Source organism: Macaca mulatta, chromosome 11, assembly GCF_049350105.2.
Source record: "Macaca mulatta isolate MMU2019108-1 chromosome 11, T2T-MMU8v2.0, whole genome shotgun sequence".
NCBI classification, from domain to species: Eukaryota; Metazoa; Chordata; class Mammalia; order Primates; family Cercopithecidae; genus Macaca; species Macaca mulatta.
In genome coordinates this window covers 23,781,351-23,800,093 of record NC_133416.1, presented here as the reverse complement: position 1 = coordinate 23,800,093, position 18,743 = coordinate 23,781,351, and the positions used below count along the sequence as shown (strand labels likewise).

Below are 18,743 nucleotides of genomic sequence, written 5' to 3'. Positions count from 1 at the left end.
TTCAGAATATATCATGAATTGTGTTAGGACATTCTTATGCAATATCTCCCATAATCTTCAAACAACCCTAATGTTACCTTCTACAGTGAGCATTTGAGTGTTTAGAGAGGTTAAGTAACTTTTTCTTTTCTTTTTTTTTTTTTTGAGACAGAGTCTCCCTCTGTGACCCAGGCTGGAGTGTAGTGGCGCGATCTCGGCTCACTGCAAGCTCCGCCTCTAGGGTTCACGCCATTCTCCTGCCTCAGCCTCCCGAATAGCTGGGACTACAGGCACCTGCCACCACGCCTGGCTAATTTTTTGTATTTTTAGTAGAGAAGGGGTTTCACTGTGTTAGCCAGGATGGTCTTGATCTCCTGACCTCGTGATCCGCCCCGCTCGGCCTCCCAAAGTGCTGGGATTACAGGCGTGAGTCACCGCGCCCGGCCTAGTAACTTTTTCAAATTCATGTTCGAAAGTGGCAAGAAGGAGAATCGCACCTCCATGTGTCATGCACCAAAGCTGCCACACGGCGAGAGTTATAAAGAAGTTAAAAAATTACTTATTGTAAAAAAGATTGAAGTTCTAGGGAAGGTAAATTAGAGAAATTTCAGTCTCAATTTTCACTGGCAAATAGCTGTGAATGACCACTTGAGAATAGCCATTAGGCTGGCCTTCTACTCTCTACTGACTTGTCCGCAATGTCCCTTTCATCACCTGAAGCAGTGTCTACACAGATCTGCAACTGGTTGGCCCTGCTCCCTCGTCCCTTCCATTCTGATGGCACTGGAAGCAGGGATTGGACCAAGCTTCCGGGAAAAAACCAAGTTGTCCACAGGAGATTTTCACATATGAGCTAAATGAAAAGGGAAAACAAACGGGATATAATCAGGTGCATCAGAGCAATCTCCTATCTCCTATCAAGGCCACTGAGCCTTGCCTTTTTGTTTCTTTTCTTTTTTTTTTTTTTCTGAACATCATCCAAAAAATAAAGAGGCTATGAACCTTCCATATAGTAGAAGCCTCAGGATTAAGCATCCATATTACTGTTCATGTTGGTTCAGAAGATCTTTAGCTCTTTGAAACTCTGTTTTTATATATTTTCTTTTGCTCCATATTTAGGAACATTTGAAAAATACTATTATTTTCTGTTGTTTATGTTTGAATTGTATTGCAATTTGATCTCCTGCTAAATAACTTCCAACTTAAGTAGATAGGATAAAATTAACTGTTTCCAACTATTTATTTCTCTTAGTTATAAATTCTTGATAATGAATACTGTGTGTGGATAAAATTATAATGGGGTTTTAAGTAGTAATGTGTATAGTCAAAGGAACTCTGATTAGAATTTGAATGTTTAAACGGACCTTATGATTATTTAAGGGGGAATATTCTGTTATTTTGTTGTAGCACTGCTCAGAGAGGTAGCATATAATTAAAGCTGAAATCTAACTATTTTATAACCATTGTTCCAAAGTTTAATAACTTGTGCCAAAAGTTTCTTTGAAGATCGGTGGTTTCACTTTAAATGTAAATTGAGCCAGACAAACTGGCCAAGCTTACTGAGATATTTTTGCATACACCTTGTGTACTTCCCCCAGTTCCCACAAGAACAATCAACCAAGCAATGAACTGAACAAACATGTAAAGCAACCAGGAAAAAACATTTTTAGTTTAATGTTTCAGCATAAATGGATTGAAGCTATTTCTCACAGTATGCTTTTGGCTGTGGATGGAAGAGCCAAAACTTGTGTATTCTGAACAAATATTTTGAGTTTCAGAGGCCCAGAGCAACCAAGTTTTGTCTATAAATAACAGATGACAGGTATTAATTAATAAAGAGTGTGTTCATATGTGGGCAGCCTTGACGGACTCTTGATTGATGGCTGGTATTTTCAGACACAACCACACATAGCTGTAGTAGCACTGTTACTAGGAAGATTCAAATAAAATGTTCAATTAGGGAATTCCCTCAATCAGATGATCTTATTGAAATCAGGTGAAGGGAGGAACTATGGTAATAAACCAGTTACTGCAAAAATAGAATGGGATTAATTGAGATTTTACAGACACTATGAAATTGGAGTTATAAGACTAAAGCCCTATAGGGCTTTTAATGGCTCAAACCTCATAGAATTTTGTCTAATTGCTGCCATCCACCTGTCCTAGTTTTTCCTCTCTTCGCATTTCCCCAGATCAGTTCAGTTTAGGGGACGTTGCTCTGTAGTGAAATGCTTGGTGACATCCAATTCTAACCTTTCAACCTATGAAATAAAATAGAAGACCTTTTGAGTGAGTATGAGGCTGAAGCAATCGAGGGTTTGATATTTTCCATGAGAGTGTGAGACCCTGGAAGCATCTTGAATTCCTCTCAATCTGTCCTTCAGATTTTATCCTGAGATTCTGTTTATGCCACACACTGCTAAACCTTCTTTGAAATTCAAGAAAATTCCTCCTAAGGGCAATGTCGAGTCAGTCTAAACTGGGACCCAAAGGATTAGGGGATGTTGGTGAGGTTGCGTAGTGTTTATCTGACCTCAGATATTTGGAAACAAAGCCTGGTCTTGGAACACTTTGTATATTCCCTTCAATAATGGTCTATTCCTAAACTTTTATTTTTATTTTTTATTTTTGAGACAAAGTTTTGCTCTTGTTGCTCAGGCTGGAGTGCAATGGCATGATCTCAGCTCACTGCAACCTCCGCCTCCCGGGATCAAGCGATTCTCCTGCCTCAGCCTCCTGAGTCACTGGGATGTGAGGCACACACCACCATGCCCAGCTAATTTTTTGTGCTTTTTAGTAGAGAGGGGGTTTCACCATGCTGGCCAGGCTGGTCTCGAACTCCTGACCTCAGGTGATGCACCCGCCTTGGCATCCCAAAATGTCAGGATTACAGGCATGAGCCACTGCTCCCGGCCTAAAATTTTACTAGTTGTATTTATAAGTATTATAAGGCATCCAAAAAAAAATGCAAGGCACCAAATGGATGATGCTCCTGGGGGTAATTTGAAATTTCCTGAGCTGCATGGAGATTTTCTTTAGCAGGTCTGTTTAGGAATATGTTGCAGGTGGACTGTAGACCACACTTGGAGAAATTGCACTAATAAAACAGGACAACTGACTTGTTTTTTATTCCAAGCAAACGTTGAACTTTGTGACCTCCATGCTTGTACCTCCCAGGTTACAAAACAAGTTTTGCCATGTCACGTATTTGTCTATATTTCTTATCTATTGGCTTCCAAGCTGCTAACTTCTTATTTACTCAATGCCTCCCATAGTGCCTTGTACACTCTTAGGCACCGTGTTATTATAGTGTGATGGTTAAGAGCCAGGGCTTTAGAGACTGACAAACTGGGTTGGAATACAGTCTGTGTTGTTGCTGTGAGCAAATTAATATATTTGAATCTTATTTCCTCATTTATAACACTGAGTAACAAGAGATTTTAAGTTACCCAGTATATGCTTATTTAAAAAATCCCGGAAATATATGTTAGAAAATTATTAAAATAAAAATCAATCTAATTTCACTTCCCAGAGATATTGAAACATGACTTTTTTTTTTTTTTTTTTTTTTTTTTTTTTTTTTTTTTGGAGACAGAGTCTTGCTCTGTTGCCGGGCTGGAGTGCAGTGGCACCATCTCGGCTCACTACAACCTCCATTTCTTGGGTTCAAGCGATTCCCCTGCCTCCGCCTTCTGAGTAGCTGGGACTGCAGGCACCCGCCACCATGCCTGGCTAATTTTTTTTGTATTTTAGTAGAGATGGAGTTTCACCATGTTGGCCAGGATGGTCTTGATCTCCTGACCTCGTGATCCGCCAGCCTTGGCCTCCCAAAGTGCTGGGATTACAGGCATGAGCCACTGTGCCTGACCTGAAACATTTATTTTTAATTTATATTTATTTGCATGTCAATTTAAAGTAATGTGCCATTCAGATCATTTTTGTAGTGTGCCTTTTTTGAAAGAACATGCTATGAATACTTTTCCATATTAATAATGTTTTACCTTGTAACTTTAAATAACCATATTTTATTCTTATTGTATATATATAAAATAAACAATTCCATAATATCGGACATTTAGGTTTTCTTCTTCCTTTTTTTGTATTTTACTAAAACAAAGCTGTGAAGCTGTGGTGAATATTCCTTTGTACAATCTCTTGTCAATTTTTTCTTAAGTTATTCTAAAAAGAATAACTTAAGACTTTACAGTCTTAAGACTATAAACTTAAGGCCGGGCGCGGTGGCTCAAGCCTGTAATCCCAGCACTTTGGGAGGCCGAGACGGGCGAATCACGAGGTCAGGAGATCGAGACCATCCTGGTTAACACGGTGAAACCTCGTCTCTACTAAAAATACAAAAAAAAAAAACTAGCCGGGCGAGGTGGCGGGCGCCTGTAGTCCCAGCTACTCGGGAGACTGAGGCAGGAGAATGGTGTAAACCTGGGAGGCGGAGCTTGCAGTGAGCTGAGATCCGGCCACTGTACTCCAACCTGGGCGGCAGAGCGAGACTCCGTCTCAAAAAAAAAAAAAAAAAAAAAGACTATAAACTTAAGACTTTATAGTTTTAAGATTTTATACATTTTTTAAGATTTTATACTTACTACTTAATTGCCACTGAAATATTTATACTTTCATCATCAACAAGTGAAATATCTCTACCAATGTTACCTATCATAAGAAAGAACCCTTTGACAATTTGATAATTGGAAAATGGCAACTAATTTGTATTTCAAAATTTATTTTCAATTCAGTAAATACTAATGTGCATCTCCTCTGTTCCAGTCATTGAATATTGGGAAGGGGAAGTGATTCAGAGGTGAGCAAGGCAGATCAAGTTTCTACTTTGATGGAACTTAAAGTCTAACAACTTTAAACAAGTAGCAATTAAAGGTGTGATGATGAAGAGCACTGAAGGTTATGTTCTAGGTTCAGGGTGTTTGATTAGGCCTCCTAAAGTGGCACTTACGGGTGAATCGAAGTTAGCCAAGGTGGGAAAGGAAGGCAATGCAGGGAGCCACAGAAGTAAAATCTTTCCTGACTGGCCGATGCTGGAGAAACTGAAGAAAACAGTTTGGTTAGTGCATGGAGTATAACAGAATGAGTCAAAATGAGGCCCGAGAGGTAGTTAGGTGTCAGATCCCATAAGGCCTTGGAAGGTATGTTAAGATTGAGGACTTTATTTTGAAGGTTAGATGTTTCATTTTTAAGAAAATAATTCTGATTGAAGTTTGAGAATTGAGTACAAGAAAGCAAGGATACATGTGGGGAGCCCAGATGGAAGGCAACAGTGTCGACCACAATGGCTTGCAGTGTGTATTATTTAGAACTCTGATTGCAGGTGACAGAAATTTAACTCAAGCCACTGAAGCAAAATGGAGAATTTGTTGATTCTTATAACCCAAACATGAAAAGTAAAAGTTTCATCTGGGCCTCTCAGCAGAATAGAAACCAAGGAATCCAATGCTCTTAATAGTCTCTCTATCTTTACCCCTCCCCAACTTTCCTGTTCTCTTCTCTTATTCTTCTTTTTTCTATCCTTCTCGTTATATCTCAAACTAATGATCTCAGACTGACTTCCTCTACATGGCTGAAAACAAGGCCAGAGGTGACTCTTGTAATACAAATATTGTTGCCTCACCATCTGGAAAGGAACAGATCCTCTCTCCTCCCCTTTTTAAAAACATATCTTAATTTTTACAGGAATTTTAGGTTTACATCAAATAGACTGGAGGTACACAGATTTTCCATATGCCTCCTACCCCTACAACTGTATATGCTCCTCCATTAACATCCTCTACCAGAGTAGTACATTTATTATAACTGGTGAACCCACACTGACCCATCATTACCACCCAAAGGCCTTAGTTTACGTAAGTTGTTCATTTTGGTGTTGTATAGTCTGTGGGTTTGGACAAATGTATAATGACATGTGTGCACTGTTACATTATTTGGAGTAGCTGCACTGCCCTAAAAATCCACTGTGCTCCATGGAAGATAGTATGACTATTAATAACAAGTGGCTGAACTGAATAGATATTAAATTTAAATGATAGAGATTATTTCTGGCTTTGATTCCTTGTGGTTAATAAATGGCTCAAAGTGCAATGTAAAATGAGGGTGAGGATGATACAGAATGTGGTGTCATAGAAGCCAAGGGAAGAGAAGACTTTTTACAAAAGTGAGTAAAAAAAGAATGAGATCCAGTCATTTGCAACAACATGAATGGAACTGAAGATCATTATGTTAAGTGAAATAAGCCAGTCACAGAATGACAGACATCACATATTCTCCCACTTATTTGTGGGATCTAAAAATCAAAACAGTAGAACTCATGGACATAGATAGTAGAATGATGGCTACTAGAGGCTGGGAAGTGTAGTGGGCAGCTGTGAGGGAGAGGTGAGGATGGTTAATGGTTACAAAAATAGACAGAATAAATAAGACACACTATTTGATAGTAGAACAGGGTGACTATAGTCAAAAATGACTTAACCATACATTTTAAAATAACGAGTGTAACTGGATGGTTTGCAACTCAAGGGTTAAATGCTTGAGGGGATGGATACCCCATTCTTCATGATGTGCTTATTTTAGGTTACATGCCTGTACCCCTTCTTATGTACCCCATAAACATATACACCTACTATGTACTCATAAAAATTTTTTAAAAAAGGGAATGGTCCTCATTGTCCGCTATTCCTAAGAGATGGAAAAAAAGAAAGACTAAAAGGTGGATGTTGAATTTAGCAACACTAAAGTTCATTGGACTTCCTGATACAGAAAGCTTAGCACAGTGGTTTGGCTGGAAGCCGCAGGTGTTGAGTAATGAGTTGAAGAATTAAAGATGGCAATTACAGGCATTTCTATTAAAAGTTCTTTGAAGTTTATTATTTTAAAATACATTAATTGGTTTGCCATTTATTCTTTGTACATCTGTTTCTATTTTTTGTCCATATTTCAATTGGTGGTATCTTTTACTTTTTGATATATAAGTGCTGTTTATATGATGCTCTTAAATTTGTTCTATATGATTCCGTTTTCCCCAGTTTCTTCTTTCTTTCTTTCCTTCCTTCCTTCCTTCTTTCTTTCTTTCTTTCTTTCTTTCTTTCTTTCTTTCTTTCTTTCTTTCTTTCTCTCTCTCTCTCTCTCTCTCTCTCTCTCTCTCTCTCTCTCTCTCTCTTGCTTGCTTGCTTGCTTGCTTGCTTTCTTTCTTTTGTCCTTTTTTTTTTTTTTGAGACGGAGTATTGCTCTTTCACCCAGGCTGGAGTGCAGTGACATGATCTCAGCTCACTGCAACCTCCACTTCCCAGATTCAAGCAATTCTCCTGTCTCAGCCGCTTGAGTAACTGGGATTACAGATGCGTGCCACCATGCCTGGCTAATTTTTGTATTTTTGGTAGAGAGGGGGTTTCACCATGTTGGCCAGGATGGTGTTGAACTCCTGACCTCAGGTGATCCACGCCCCCCTTGGCCTCCCAAAGTGCCGGGATTACAGGCATGAGCCACCGCGCCTGGCCCCCAGATTCTTAATTTACTATTAATAGAATTTATTTTATATTCTTTGTTGTTGTTTCTCTAAATTTTAACTTTTTGATATAGGCATTCTGCCTCTGCTTTTGTGTTTAGAAAGGCTTATAAATAAGCTTCCATCACAGCCTATAAATAGTTACAATATTTTTTGTCCAGAACTTTTTTGGAATTTCCTTTGGGGTATGGAAGAAAGTAGAAATTAAATTTTTTTTTCTAATTTTTCTCAGCAAGTTTTCTTTAAAGTTGTTTCACTTTAAACAGTAAGTTTCTTTTTGATTCAGTTTATCAAAAGAATGTCTCCTCTGTATGTTAAAACACACTTCATCTTACAAAACAATGCAGTCTTTTTTTTTTTTGAGACGGAGTCTCGCTGTGTCGCCCAGGCTGGAGTGCAGTGGCCGGATCTCAGCTCACTGCAAGCTCCGCCTCCCGGGTTTTTACGCCATTCTCCTGCCTCAGCCTCCCGAGTAGCCGGGACTACAGGCGCCCGCCACCTCGCCCGGCTAGTTTTTCGTATTTTTTAGTAGAGACGGGGTTTCACTGTGTTAGCCAAGATGGTCTCGAACTCCTGACCTTGTGATCCGCCCGTCTCGGCCTCCCAAAGTGCTGGGATTACAGGCTTGAGCCACCGCGCCCGGCCAACAATGCAGTCTTGACAGATGGGCTATCAATAGTAGCTTTTTTTTTTTTTTTGATGTTTGAAACAATTCCGAACATAGACTCAGTCATGTTGCTAAGAGCTTTCCACAAGGAGTTAAGGAAATGTTCTTCTTTGTGTAGGTGGATTTTCATGGGAAATTACTGTTAAATACAAATGAGCCTACTATTAATGGCACCAGTGGTATATGTATGGCTTGTAATCCATCTTGTTTCCAAATGAAGTACATGAGAAGTGTGAATGTTCCTTTTATGGGGGAGTAGAGCAGACAGTCTCAGTTAAGTCTGCAAATTCAAGATATGTGGTATTTGATGATGTTGGAGGTTGGGTCACACAACATGTCAAACTCCAATGAAAGGAAAATCACTTGGGAATCTGTAACTAGGTCCTTACCATTGCTGGGAAGGTGGCTATGCCAGTGGCTTTTGATGAAGCAAGGGTGAAAGTCATTTTCCTAGTCATTGTTCCACATATGTTTTCTTTTTGTGACCGTATCTTCTAAAAATAAAGTCACATAGTTCACAATTATGGCTTGATTTGAACCGTACACACTACCAATGGACATTTTTCTGAACACAAGAATCCATCATGGATCTGTATCCTGTGCTCAGTAAAAATACATCCACGTTTGTGCTTCAGCACGGCTCTCTCACCAACAGTTCTACAGAGGTGGGTGAATTCTTCAAAGATCAAGACACTGAAAGCCACCTCTGGAATAGTGAATTAAGTAAATTTACTAGTTTACCAAGAATATTGTTTTACGGATTAATCTGCATGATCATATTGAGTGATTTTGTATATGGTTTCTCTTAAACATATGTTATTTACTATATTAAATGAATATGATTTTTAAAAATATATTTAATAATCTACTAAAGAACATATTCAGCATGAATATATTGTTTATAAATGCATTCTTCCTAATTGTAGTGTTTATGAGTATATTTTTCACATTAAGAATATATTCATTAATTTATTCTTCTTGATTATGTTTGTAGAACTGCTTTACTGGAATGTGCTCTTTATTAACATATTTACACTCAACTCTATTAAGATATATACACGTTATATAGTCTATGTATTTGTTAAAAATATTCACAAAAAAGTAATAAGCCTAGGACCCAGCTTTTGGCAAACTGAACATTATTTAAAAAATACATTTAATGAAAATGTGTATATTTAAAGATAATATTTCTTATACCAAATTTTAGTAAATTTGCAAATTTGGCCAATGTGGCAAGTTTGTCACTTGGTGAATTGTAAATTGATGTTGTAACTGACCTCGGGTTTAATTCTGTTATTAATTTATTTACTTAAGAAAGCATAATTTGTGATTGTTTTTCAAGACTTAAAATGGAAAAAATACACTTTAGTTTCATAGCTTTCATTCAGCCTTGCCAACTTGGCTTCTATGATGATGTAATAAAAACTAACTTAAAATCAATTATTATTTTCAACAAGATAGTATAAATCTATTCCTACAACTGATAATGATTTGATATTTTGGGGATTTGTTATTTATCTAAAATGAATGAGCAGAGTTATTGTCTTTGCCCAAAGGAAAAAAAAAAGATGTGGCCCTGCATGCCAATGAACCCATCACTCTTTCTCTGGTTCTAACATTTTAGAATAGTCTAGACCATTCTTAGTTCAAGACTACTATGCTTACATCATAAGAATTGAGTCGCAGATTTATAATGATTTACTGTCTACTGCAAGGAGGAAGCGGATTCCATCTGAACATGCTGCTTTCACATGTATTTAGCCCTTATTTTCTGAGATTTACATGAAGAATGAACTGAATTTGCACCATAAATGTCAGAAGCGTAAAAAAATTCTGCAATTTTACTTAGCTAAACCAAGTAGGAAACGAAAAGAGATCAAAATCAAAACAAAGCCTTCCAATGCTTGAAAATTAAAAATTAACCTGCTTCTTTTATTGTGTTATTATGGCTTTTAGTATTTTTATATAATGAAAAGTAACATTTACCCACTCTTTCCTATGGAGTTTATATGAATAAACTCTCTCCTTGGATTTATATAAATATGGAATAGGAGATTTTGGAGAAAGAATCTTTATTATTAACAGTGATTTTATCAAGAAGAAGTAGAAGCAGTATTGCAATTAGTTATTTAAGAAATAGGACTAAGGTACTAACATTTGAATTCAATGTAAAGAAAAAAACCCATTCTAAATCTAAAACCCCAAACTGTTACCTTTTCTTTTTTTTAAATCTCATTTGTATGTAACTTGATGAATCAAATGCATTGTTAACATTGCGTAGAGCAGGCCTTTAATTTGCATGTTTCCTTTCTCTTGTCTCTCTCTTATGCATATAGTTTTCTGCTATGTTTATTCAGATAAGAAATTCACAGCATTATATGAAGAGTCTTAAAAGGTCTCCATGACTACATATATTTGCCTCTTTGGCTTCGAGTATGCTAAAATTTCTAATATGTGAGCCAGTCCCCTTAATTAAAAAAACTAACAAAAGGCCCCTATTAAAATATATATCTAACTGGGAGGGGCATATCAAATTCAAAATTAAGAAGTGGTAATCTATTGTCATGAATTTATTAATTTGATTAGCTTTCTGGCAACTAGAATAGAACCAAGGCATGGAACACTATGGAAAGTGAGTCAGGTGAATTACTATAACTTAGGCCTCCATGAAGTCGAGTATCAGAAACATATGGGTTTATGGTGTGGTGGATTAAGGGGAGAAGGCTATTGCTTGGATTATATTGTCTCTCAGCTTCTTACTATGCTAAAATTTTATGATTCTCTCATTCTAGAAGTTCCTGAAAGGCAGGAAATATAGTTTTTTAATAGATACAATTGATAGCTCATAAAGTTGCTTAATGTACCTCTAGCATCAATGCTGCATGCAAATGTTCACTTAGTAAACAGGATTTATCTAATTTTTGAAGATTCATGAATTCATTTGTGAAAGTTCCAGTTTTTACTGCTCATCAGTAATTTTATCATATTTAAAGGACACTATTTATCTGGCAAAAGGAATATGTTGGACCCATATGATTCCTTTGCCTTTCTTCAGCCATTAGTAGGCATTCTTCATACTTTTTGCAAAACAACAGGTCTTGAGGATAGACACAGTAGGTGTCCATCTAATGGATGTGATTTGAGAGGTATTGCAAAATTTTGTTCTGCTCTGCCCTATTTCCATTCCAATGCAAATGTCCATTATTAACATTTTACCTTTGCATGAGGTAAGCAAGGGGAGAGTCTTCTCCTGTGTTTTATAAACATACTTTTTTTTTTCCTGGAAAGGAGGATGAGGATTAGTTATCCTTTAATCAGAACTTTCTTTGGTTAGCTGATGTCATGCTGAAAAGTAGCAAAATGAGGTACTCAAGGGATATGTCTGAGGTGCTAAAATAAAGGAAGAAGAGAAAATGGGGTTGACAAAGATGTTTGCATAATAGTCTTTGATTGAGTCTGTCATTTCTCATATAGTTTAAGGAGAGAAAAATAAATGACAAGGACAATATGATGCTCTCAAGGTGACAGGAATACATCAGGAAGGTCTGTATGTGCACATGTGTGTTATATGAGTTTCTCACACTATATCTAGGGGTTTTAGCCTGATTAGAGGCACATGATGTAACTTTACGAACTATCAACTGTATCTGTTGACCAAGTAACTTACCATGTATAAGGTAATCTCATAGTGACTAATACAATAACAGTCATTCTACAAATATTTATTAAGCCTCTTTTACATATGAAGGTGTATTTTTTAAATTTTTAATATTTTTTTATTGTGGCAAATTTCAAATATACACAAAAGTAGAAAGAAGACTGTGGTAAATGCCTCTGAACACACCACCCGGCTTCAAAAATAATAATCATCCTGTTCTTGGCACAACAGTCAGAGTGATGACTTTTAAAAGCGTGTCAGAAAATATCACTCCTCTGTTCAAACTTGACAGTGATTTTCATTGTCTTTTGTAATAAAAACAGGAAAACAGTGATTTTTGTTCTCCTTTGGAATAACAGCAGAATTCTTCCGTTGCCTATAGGATCTTATGTGGTCTACCCCTCTGGAACTCTCTGCGTTATGAAGGTGTATTTTTAACAGGAATTCTTCAAAGCCTTTTTACAGGGGAGTGCAGGTATCTGCAGCCTTTTGAAGGTGATGTTTTGGAGTTAGTTTACTTAAAATCCCATCGCGTAGGCAACAACTTACTGTGGCCGAGAAAAAAGGAAAGAGTTAGTAGACCACCAAGAGATGCTTAATTTATTTTCTATATCTTGGCAGGGCCAATGATATCTCAAACAAAAAGTCTATGAGTAAATTACATCTATTAGTTATTCTTATGTCTAACCAAGAATCTTTTGGCCGTTGTCTGATGAATTTGAAGATAGGCATATTTCCATACTTTCAGAATTATGGCCTGGTGTATAATGAAAGTAAAATGCTATCTAGTTACAAAAACAGTGATTAATGAATCATCATTAATGACCTTTTGTGAAAAACTCAAGAAAATAAAATCTTTGAGCTGCAGTCAACCTGCACCACATTGTGTGTGTTTAAATTTTGTTAATCAAAACCCTTTCTGTAACATAGCTAATTTGTAAGCAATTCAGATTAGATGAACTTAAAAGGGCTTCAACTCATATCTTACCACATGTTTACCTATGCTAAGTGACCATATCATTAAGGGAGCTGCTTTAAAAATTGCTTTAATAATTTGGGATAATACTTTGACTATTTTGGATACTGATGTCAATTCTATGCAGCACCAAGTTAAAAGCAAGATTGACTACTATTTACTAACTTAAGGCAGAGACTGCTGGTATGAATAGTTCAGAGTTTTTAAATTTTAATTTTTATCCAGCTTTCTCTATAACTAAGCAAAGATGCCTGACTTATTCCTCATTTTGGGATGGAGACTGGATTTTTATCAACTCTGATTTCTCCTTCATACACAATAGCATTAGCCACCATTGATTTACATAAAGGAATTCTTCGCATTCCACCTTCTCTAAAACATGCCCCCAACAGTAGGCTACAGGGTCACTCTTCTTCTATCTGGCCTGAAACCATTTACTCCTTTGGGATAATCTACACAAAAATGAGTCATTCCTTGTAGGTTTTCACGTTAGAATGGTCATTTGTTGAGCTGTAAAGTGATGGAAAATAAAATGTTTGTGTGAGTGTGCAGATGTATGTGTGTGTACACACATGTGTGAGTATGTTGGTGGTTCTGGAGAACAGAGCTGGGGAGAGACTGAAAGCACAGGCAAGAGATCTGCTTTGGGAATTGGCAGGTGATGCTTGCTGCTGCAAGTATCCAGTATGTGATCTTAGTCTAATCTCTTCATGATTATGATCTCAGGTTCCCCATCTGGAAAATAATGTAATCATCTAATCCGTTCCTGTCTTTTACACACAGAGAAAATACTAGGTTAGAAAAAGAAGCATAAGAGAGAGTAATAGAGGCCCAAGAGAAGAAGTCATTAAGCATTATGCCTCTTTCATGATCAATTGCTGACCTTAAGGATTTAATTCTGTCTCCTGTAGGCTCGGGGGGAAAATGCTGTGTTTAAAGGAAGTCTGCTTATTTTGTGCTAGACCTTTGCTGTCTCACTCTCCTGTCTGGAATGCCTTGTTTCCTCTCTTTGTTTAATTTCTGCATTCAAGTTCAGCCTGAGTGCTGTCTGATTCTTGAAACCTTCTTTGATTTCCTATGTCAAATGTGATATTTTTCTCCATTAATAAAAGTAGTATTTACTGAGCACTTTCTATGTGTCTGGCACAATACTATGATCTCTGCACACATTAACTCATTTGATTCTCAGAGCAAACTTCTAAAGTACGTACTTTTATAGGTTTTATTAATAATAGAATCAGCTTATATAAATAGAAATCATGTCTTCCAAAGGTATCTATCTATCCTCCACGCATTTAGAAAAGTATTCTTTGTACGTTCTGTACAGTCATGTGTTGCTGAATGATAGAGATACATTCTGAGAAATTTGTCATTAGGTGATTTTGTTGTTGTGTGAACATCATAGTGTGCTTACACAAACCTACATGGCATAGCCTTCTACACACCTGGGCTAATATGGTATGGCCTATTGCTCCTACGCTACAAACCTGTACAGCATATTACTGTACTGAATACTGTAGGCAATTGTAACACAATGGTATTTATGTATGTAAACATATCTAAAAATAGAAAAAGTACAGTAAAAATACTGTATACAAGATAAAAAATGGTAGACCTGTATAGGGTACTTACCATGAATGAAGCTTGCAGGACTGGAAGTTGCTCTGGGTGAGTCAGTGAGTGAGTGGTGAGTGAATGTGAAGGCCCAGGACAATACTATAGCTACTGTAGACTTTATAAACACTGTACACTGAGGCACCATTAAATTTATAATTTTTTTCTTTAATAATAAATGATCCTTAGCTTACTGTAACCTTTTAACTCCTTAAACTTTTAAATTAAATTTTTAAACTCTTTTGTAATAACACCTTAAAACACAAACACATTATATAGCTGTACAAAAAAAATATTTCTTTATATCCTTATACTGTAAGATTTTTTCTATTTTTAAATTTTTAGTTTTACTTTTTAAACTATTTTGTTAAAAACTAAGACACAAATACATATTGGCCTAGGCCTACATGGGGTCAGGACCATCAATTTCACGTCTTCTGCTCCTGCATCTTGAAAGGAGTAGAAAGTCTTCAGGGGCAATAACACACAAGGAGCTGTCACCTCCTATGACAATGCCTTCTTCTGGAATACCTTCCGAAGGACCTTCCTGAGGATATTTTACAGTTACTCCGCACTTTAAAAAAAAAAAAAAAAGTAGAAGGAGTACACTCTAAAGTAACAATAAAAAAGTATAGTATTCCAGCTATGTTACATAAGCCAGTAACATAGTTGCTTATTAATGCCAGGTATTAAGTATTGCACACAATTGTAAGCACTATGCTTTTATACAACTGGCAGTGAAGTAGGTTTGTTTACACCAGCATCACCACAAACAATGTGTAATGAGTTGTGCTAAGACGTTACAACAGCTGCGTCACTAGGCAATAGGAATTTTTCAGCTCCATCATAATCTTATGGGACCATCATCCTATATGCAGTCCGTCATTGACTAAAACATTGTTACCATTATGGGCACATGACTGTATATAATACATGTTTACTAAACAAATATAATACACAAAAGAAGGATGGGAAGAAGTATGCAGTCAAATAAAAGAGAAAGAACTATTTCCCCTTACTCAATAATGTTGAGACCGTGTGAGACTAGATGGTACATTGGACTAGAGTGGTGGCAAAGGAGATGAAAAAAACTGAATCCTTTCAAGGACTAAGTAACAGGGAGAACTGACAGGATTAATAAAACATGACAATTCATAAAGTTCTCTCATAATGCCCTCCACCCCCAGTGGCAGGTCTCTAAACCAAAGGGATATACCGGATATTTTTTATCTATTTCATTTGTGTTTGTATAAGTGTTACGAAGATGAACTAAGGCAGGGAGACAGCCAATTCTTTACGTTTTGATCATGTTTTCTGATTTCTAGCTTTGTCAGAAGGGCAATCAGATTACCTAAAATTCAGATGCAGATAAAATGGACACATAGAAATTAGTTTTGTATCATAACTCAACTTGCCATGCTTTCATCAGCCCTAGGAAAATATAATTTTCTCTTGACCTGAAGAAATGTATTGGGCAATTTTTCTTAGGTGAACTTGTGTTTATTACCATCTGACATATTCATATTGGGTGGACTTTTGCATATCCCAGAACAAAACATTTAGTTAATATTTCCTTCTTTCAGTTTTTTCAAACATGTTGTTTTTATATAATTTTTCTTATCATTCTTTATAATTTTTATATGTATTAACATAATAATTGAGAAGTCCAGCAATAGCTTATTTGACTTTTATATCCTCACCTCCAAGGAAAGATGTGACACTGACCTGTAAGAATGTTTTGAACTTAGAATATTTGCTTAGCAAATGCTTACAATAATAATTTATTTTAGAAATAATATTATTGTCCTCCCATTTATTCAATAAAATTTTTTGAGTATTTACTAACACAGCAGCACATTTCTAGGTGCTTGGGAGCTTTTCCTGTGACACACAGAGAAAATAACTATTTGTATTTCCTACCAGGGTAAATGAAAGTGGCTGCTCTCAACTGAAGGTGACCAGTTTAGGGAATCTGGCTGCTCCAGACCGATTGGCCATCCTTTGGCTGTGATATTAATATTTCATACAGATTTAACCCATTCACTGAATAAGTTGCACGAAAGTTGGAAAGCTCTTTGGTGGAGGGCAACAATAAGTAAAGTATCATATCTTCCTTATAAAAGATTATAACCTCTTCAGAGGTATTTACATATTTAAAATGCAAAGACTGTGATAAAATGAAAAACGACAAATTATATAAATTTGAATGAAGGCAGATGAAGAAGGCATGGGAGAGACTTCAAAGAATGATGCTTTTTGCTGTGACCTTGAAGAATAAGTGGAATTAGATAGCAGAGAAAGCAGAAACATGTTCCAGTAAAAGGGAAAAGCGTGATAAGATGTAAATGCGTGAGTCTGAAAAAAGTAACTGGTCGATACATGTAGGTGGAGCATAGAGTGAGTACAGAAATAAACATGGATTTCACAATTAGGGCCATGTGACTTTGTAAAGCCTCTGACCAGTCTGATATTAGCTAGGCCATTTGGTATCCTTTGGCCTGTAGGATGTGGTCAGAATGTATTTTGTAAGATCTAATATGAGGCATTAAGGTGCATTGCCTGTTTCTACTTGTTTTGTCTGTACACCTGTGATCTCATAAGAGAAGAATACGCATCAGGTAGCGTGTGTCTCTGTGGAATATGGGAGTAGAACTAAGCCTTACTAAAAGCCTAGTATCTAGGCTGGCTCTGCTAAGCACAGCCTATATCTGACCCAAAGCCAAACAACAGAGCTGTGCAAATACTTGTTGTTTTAAAGCCGTTAAGATTTTTGAGGTTGTTTATTATGCAGCGTTATTGCACCCAAACCTGATTAATATAGAAATGGGTACTGCAAATGGGCTTATTTTTAGTAACAAAAACATGAAATTCTATCTCACTGATTTTGGGATAGTGTGACAAGAAACCATAATGTGAGCTGGAAAAGTGATGACCCGTGTTATGTGGTGGTTAAACATTTGGTCAAACAGCTCATCTGAAATGACTTAGAAAACAAACAACCAAAATCATGACTTAATGAACAGGTGACATTGGCAAGGAGGTCTTGAGGCAGAAATTTCATAGAGTGAGCTGGTTGTTGCTAACTACAATTTTATAAAACGCTGCAAAATAGAGATATGCTTAGAAAATAGTTCATTTGCAAGCAGAATTGAAAGGGAATGTAGAGAACCTAGAAACCCGGGATTAGAAAATAAAATTGTTTCTCACCACAATGAAGGTGCAGTCATTAAGGCATATCCTCAAGATGGAAACCATACTCAAGGACTGCCCTTTAGGGATAAACTCAGAGCAAAGGCATGGTCTTTATAAAGACTCCTAAAAGGATGAAGATCATGCCTTATAGATCTTTCATTTGGATGAATTGCTATTAAGATCAAAGTACCATCAAAGCCTAATATACTCAAATGTCTGCATTTAAATCTATAAAGATAGAAGCATATCTCAAAATAGACTATGAATGTAGCTTGGGGAATGTGTTATTGACTGTAATTGAACTTCTAGAAAACCAACAAAGTTTATTTGAGATCACTGTATTGCCAAATGTGCTGCCAGACTAGATTAAAGAAATAGTGTCTGAGGAGATGTAAAACATGTAAAAGTTGGGTCCCCAAGTTTCTACAGACAGTAAGTAGGTTAATAAAGACTCTCAGGTGTCAAAGAGGGCATATTTTTTAAGGTAGTCATGTAGACAAAGAGAATGTAGCTCTGGAAAAAAATTGACTGGAGGGGGATAGTAGTGTATTCAGAGACAGCTAGAATTGGGATCTAGACTAGGAACATTTGCCCAGTGAGTTTTGAAAATTGCAGTGTACTGGGGACTGCTATGTACGTAACATTTTCTCTCTTTTTGAATAGGAACAATAATGTGATTACCTTATTCTTCTTCCAGAGTTAAGTATGTGAGGGGAAGATAACCTGTCTTTTTAATTCATAGGATTCTGGATCAAGAGGACCTATTTATGGACCTGAGGTAGATCTGAAATATAGGTCACGAGTGTATTTTGTGAGTGAGAAAAAGTGAGTAATTGTGATTAAGAGGGAAGACTATGGGAGATTGCAATATTGTTTTCAATTTTTTAACTCTTTACTTAATAAAACATATACTCAGATCCTTTGTAATGTAACTTTTCAGCACTTCCCATTATGATTGAGTGTATTTGCAGACTGTCTTGATGTTGACCTTAGCCATGAGAATATTTTTAGCCAGTAGAATGTGGGAAGAAGTGAGAGTGTTTCTGTTTGAGTCCAAGGTGCCCAGAGGCATCACTTATTTGAGCATACCCTTTTGTATATGAGTTCTCATGGAAAGGGCATGATTCAGGTAAAC

The 18,743-nt window shown here is 36.6% G+C and overlaps 1 protein-coding gene across 8 annotated transcripts in view; it reads left to right on the top strand.

Moving 5' to 3' along the window:
- The window catches only part of SLCO1A2 (solute carrier organic anion transporter family member 1A2), a 158,775-nt gene that overhangs the window by 60,452 nt on the left and 79,580 nt on the right, over positions 1-18,743 (top strand). The window lies entirely within an intron of this gene.